The 5,832-nt window shown below is 37.3% G+C and overlaps 1 protein-coding gene across 3 annotated transcripts in view; it reads right to left on the bottom strand.

The window, feature by feature from the left end:
- The window catches only part of OCRL (OCRL inositol polyphosphate-5-phosphatase), a 63,685-nt gene that overhangs the window by 49,385 nt on the left and 8,468 nt on the right, over positions 1 to 5,832 (bottom strand). The gene's annotated exons all lie outside the window — the stretch shown is intronic.

Raw genomic sequence — 5,832 nt, 5'->3', positions numbered from 1 at the left:
TATATATATAAAAAATATATAATATATATATATGATTTTTCTTTCCTCTTTCTTTTCTCCCCTCTCGCTCTCCCTTCTTTTCTTCTTTCTTTTCCCTGCTCTACTTTTCCTCCTTCTTTAAATTTTTCTGCAATTTTTCTTCTTTCTTTTTTTGGGGGTGTTGCAATTTTGTTTCTCATGTTTATTTCGGGGGTTTTTTGTATGTTTGATATTTCTGTGCATGTTGAGTGTTGGCTGTTGGTTGTTTTTACATGTGAGAGTATCTGGTTTCTTTTGGTGGCTGTTGTGGTCATGTATGTTGATCTGTTTTGCTCTAAAATCGCTCTGCAGCAGGGCCCAGCTAAAGAGGCACAAAAATCATCACACCCAGAGGCCAATGTTAGGCCAAACCAGAGCGTTACTGGGTTTGACCTACAACAGTCACACCCAAAGGGAAATCGCTACAGGCACAAGAGCCCATAGGGCCAAGCCTCACCTGAGGGGTAAACCCTCACACAGCAGCTCATAAACTGTGGACATAGCCAATCCTCACAGCTAGCCAGCCTGGGAGTCAATCCCACCTACTGACAAGCCAAAAGCAATCAAAGCTCAACTTCAACAGGAGAAGAAACAAAACACAAGGAACACCTCTGGTACACAGGCACAGGAGAATAGGGTGACTGAGCAACTCAAATATAAAGGATACATACCACATAAGTCCACCCAGAAAAGACTGAGAGACCTAAGGGATCTACCTAATACATCGAAGCAAGCACAAAGAGTCAGCCAGAATGAGGAAACAAAGAAACACATCCCAAATAAAAGAACAGAAGAAACCTCCTGAATCACTGGAATTAGAGGAAATAGAGGCAACCAACCTATTGGAGACAGAGTGCAGAACACTGATGATTAGAATGTTCAAGGAAATTAGTGAGAATATAAAAAAGGACAGAGAAATCATGAAAAACAACCAGCTAAAACTAAAGAGTACAATTACTGAAATAAATAACAAACTCGAAAGCATGACCAGCAGATTGCATAAAGCAGAGCATTGAATCAGCGACTTAGAAGACAAGATAGCAGAGATCATCCAAACGGAACAACAAAAAGAAAAAAAGAGAACAAACATTGAAAATAGTTTAAGAGAGCTGGGCAATAACATCAAGCAAATCAACATGCACATCGTACGGATACCAGAAGAGAGGGAGCAAGGGATCGAGAACATATTTGAAGTAATAATGACTGAAAACTTCCTTAACCTGGTAAAAGAAACCGACATACAAGCCCAGGAAGTGCAGAGAGTTCCAACCAAGATGAACCCAAACAGGCCCATAACAAGAAACATTATAGTGAAAATGACAAAGGTTAAAGACAAAGACAGAATCATAAAAGCAGCAAGGGACAGGCAACAAGTTACTTACAAGGGCACCCCCATAAGAATATCAGCTGACTTTTCTACAGAAACTCTGCTGGCCAGAAGGGAGTGGCAGGATGTTTTCAAAGTGATGAAAACCAAAGGCCTACAACCTAGACTGCTTTATCCAGCAAGACTATCATTTAAAATTGAAGGAAAGATAAAGAGCTTCCCAGAAAAGAATAAGCTAAAGGAATTCATTACCACCAAGCCAGCACTGCAGGAAATGTTAAAAGGGCTTCTTTAAGCAGAGGAAAAAAGAAAAACAAGCTAACTAATGAAGACCAGAAACACAAACAACAAAATGGCAATAACTATGCACCTATCAATAATCATGTTAAATGTAAATGGATTAAATGCTCCAATCAAAAGACATAGGGTGGCTGAATGGATAAGAAAGCAAGACCCTTGCATAGGCTGTATACAAGAGACTCACCTCAGATCAAAAGACACATACAGGCTGAAAGTAAAGGGATGGGGTAAAATATTTCAGGCAAATGGAACTGAGAAAAAAAGCTGGATTAGCGATACTTACATCAGATAAAATAGACTTTAAATTGAAGAATATAATAAAGGACAAAGGGCACTTCATAATAATAAAGGGATTGATCCAACAAGTGGACATAACCCTAGTAAATATCTATGCACCTAACATAGGTGCTCCTAAATATATAAAAGATATATTGACAGACATAAAGACAGAGATCAACAGTAACACTATGATAGTAGGGGACTTCAACACCCCACTGTCACCAATGGACAGATCCTCCAGAAAGAAAATCAATGTGGAAACAGTGGCCTTAAATGACACATTAGGCCAGCTGGATTTAATTGATATTTTCAGAGCATTTCACCCCAAACCTGCAGGATATACTTTCTTCTCAAGTGCACATGGAACATTTTCCAAGATAAACTACATGTTAGGCCACAAAATAAGTCTCAATAAATTTAAGAAAACTGAACTCATATCAAGTATCTTCTATGACCACAGTGCTATGAAATTAGAAATCAACTACAAGAAAAAATACTGGAAAACACAGAAATACATGGAGGCCAAATAACATGTTACTACATAGCGAGTGGGTCAAAAATGAGATCAAGGAAGAAATCAAAAGATAATTTGAGACAAATGAAAATGAAAACACCACGACCCCAAATCTTTGGGATGCAGCGCAAGCAGTCCTAAGAGGGAAGTTCATAGCAGTGCAGGCCTACCTAAAGAAGCGAGAAACATCTAAAATCAACAGGTTATCCTTACACCTCAGGGAACTGGAAAAACAACAGCAAAATAAGCCCAAAGGGAGTACAAGGAAGGAGATAACAAAGACCAGAGCGGAAATAAATGAAATAGAGACCAGAAAAGCAATAGAAAAGATCAACAAAACCAAGGGCTGGTTATTTGAGAAGATAAACAATATTGACAAACTTCTAGTTAGACTCATCACAAAAAAAGAGAGAGGGCACAAATTAGTAAAATCAGAAATAAAAGAGGCAAAGTAAAAACAGACTCCATAGAAATACAAAAAATCTTAAGAAATTAATATGAACAATTATATGACAACAAATATTACAATTTGGAAGAAATTGATAATTTCCTAGAAGCATACAACCTTCCAAAGCTAACTCAAGAAGAAACAAAAATCTGAATAGACTGATTACCACCAAGGGAACTGAATCAGTAATCAAGTACTCCCAACAACCCAAAGTCCCGGACCAGGCAGCTTCACAAGTGAATTTTACCAAACATTCAAAAAAGAATTATCACCTATTCTCCTCAAACTAGTCCAAAAAATCCAGAAGGAGGGCAGGCTCCCAAACTGTTTCTAAGAGGCCACTATCACCCTGATTCCAAAACCAGACAAAGACAGTACAAAAAAGGAAAACTACAGGTCGATATCCCTGATGAACATAGATGCAACAATCCTCAACAAAATATTAGGAAACAGAATTCAGCAATTTATTAGAAAGGTCATATACCATAATCAAGTGGGGTTCATCCTAGTTCAATGTCCACAAATCAATTAATGTGATACACCACATCAACAAAATGAAAAATAAAAATCATATGGTCATATCAACAGATGCAGAAAAAGCATTTGAAAAAATCCAGCAGCCATTCATGATACAAACTCTTAGCAAAGTGGGACTAGAGGGATCATACCTCAACACAATAAAGGCCTTATATGATAAACCCACAGCTAACATCCTACTCAATGGGGAAAAGCTAAAACCATTCCCCTTAAGATCAGGAATAAGACAAGCCTGTCCACTTTCTCCAGTTTTATTCAACATAGTTCTGGAAGTCCTACCCACAGCAATCGGAGAAGAAAAAGAAATAAAAGACATCCAAATTGGTAAGGAGGAAGTAAAATTGTCATTACATGGAGATGACATGATACTATACACCGAGAACCCCAAAGACTCCACCAAAAAACTATTGGAACTGAATCCAGTAAGGTAGCAGGATACGAAATCAATGTTCAGAAATTAGTTGCATTTGTATACACCAACAACAAACCACCAGAAGGAGAAATTAAGAAAACAATCCCATTTACACTTGCTTCAAGAACTATAAAATACTTACGAATAAATTTAACCAAAGATGTAAAAGACCTATACTCAGAAAATTATAAGACACTGAAGAGAGAAATTAAAGAAGATACAAATAAATAGAAAACACCTACCATGCTCATGGATAGGAAGAATTAATATAGTTAAAATGTCCATACTGCCTAAAGCAATATATAGATTCAATGCAATTCCTACCAAACTCACAAAGGCATTTTTCACAGAAACAGAAAATATTATCCTAAAGTTTATATGGTACCATAAAAGACCCCGAATAGCCACGTGAATCCTGAGAAATAAGAACAAAGTTGGGGATATCACGCTACTCGACACCAAATCATATTACAAGGCTACAGTAATCAAAACAGTATGGTAGTGGCATAAAAATAGGCACATAGATCAATGGAACAGAATAGACAGCCCAGAAATAAATCCATTCATATACGGTCAGTTAATCTATGACAATGGAAGCAAGAATTTACATTGGGGTAAAGATAGTCTATTTAATAAATGGTGCTGGGAAAATTGGACTGACACACGTTAAAAAATGAAGCTGGACCACCTCCTTACACCACATATAAGAACAAATTCAAAATGAATTAAAGACGTAAATGTTAAGACCTGAAACCATAAAACTCCTAGAAGAAAATATAGGGAGTAAATTTGCAGACATTACCCTGAACAATATATATTTACTGATATATCCCTGCGGGTAAGAGAAGTAAAAGCAAAAATGAACATATGGGATTACATCAAACTTAAAAGTTTTTTCACAGCAAAGGAAACCATCCATAAAACAAAAAGGCAGCCTACTGAATGGGAGAAGATATTTGCCAATGATATATCTGATAAGGGATTAATACCAAAATTGATAAAACACTCATGCAACTCAACACCAAAAAAACAAACAATCCAATTAAAAAATGGGCAGAGGATATGAAGAGACATTTCTCTGAAGAGGATATACAGATGGCCAACAGGCATATGAAAAAATACTCAACCTCACTAATCATTAGGGAAATGCAAATAAAAACCACAATGAGATACCACCTCACTCTGGTCAGAATGGCTATTATCAATAAATCAACAAACAAGTGCTGGCGAGGCTGTGGAGAAAAGGGAACCTTGGTGCACTGTTGGTGGGACTGCAGACTGGTGCAGCCATTATGGAAATCAGTATGGAGGTATCTCAAAAAAACTGGAAATGGAACTACCTTATGACCCAGCAATCCCACTCTTAGGTATTTATACAGAGAAACCCAAGACACTAATTCAAAAAATATATGCACCCCTATGTTCACTGCAGCGCTATTTACAATAGCCAAGACTTGGAAACAACCGAAATGCCCATCGGTAGATGACTCGATTAAGAAACTGTGGTACGTTTATACAATGGAGTATCACTCAGCTATAAAGAAGAATGAAATAGTACCATTTGCAACGATATGGTTGGACCTAGAGAACATTATGCTAAGTGAAATAAGTCAGTCAGAGAAAGACAGTTACCATATGATCTCACTTATATGTGGAATCTAAAGAACAATAAACGAGCAATGTAAACAGAAATGTGTCAGAGACATAGAAGAACAACTGATGGTTGCTAGAGGGAGGGCGGTGGGGATGAGAGAGAGGGGAAGGGACGAGACAACATAAACTGGTAACTACAATATTGCCACAGGGATAGGAAAGACAGTTTAGGGAATATAATCAATAATGTTGTAAATATTTTTTTACGGGGTCAGATGGACTCATGTCTTGCTAGGGAGACCACTTCATGGACAGCACAGAGGCCTGACAACTGCACTGTACCTCTGAAACTGCCGCTGAATAATATTGTATGTCAACTATAATTTTATATATATATATATATA

The sequence above is a fragment of the Hipposideros armiger genome, unplaced genomic scaffold (assembly GCF_001890085.2).
Source record: "Hipposideros armiger isolate ML-2016 unplaced genomic scaffold, ASM189008v1 scaffold_210, whole genome shotgun sequence".
Classification (NCBI taxonomy): domain Eukaryota; kingdom Metazoa; phylum Chordata; class Mammalia; order Chiroptera; family Hipposideridae; genus Hipposideros; species Hipposideros armiger.
Note: the sequence above shows the minus strand (reverse complement) of the source record. Positions and strands in the feature narration are given on the sequence as shown.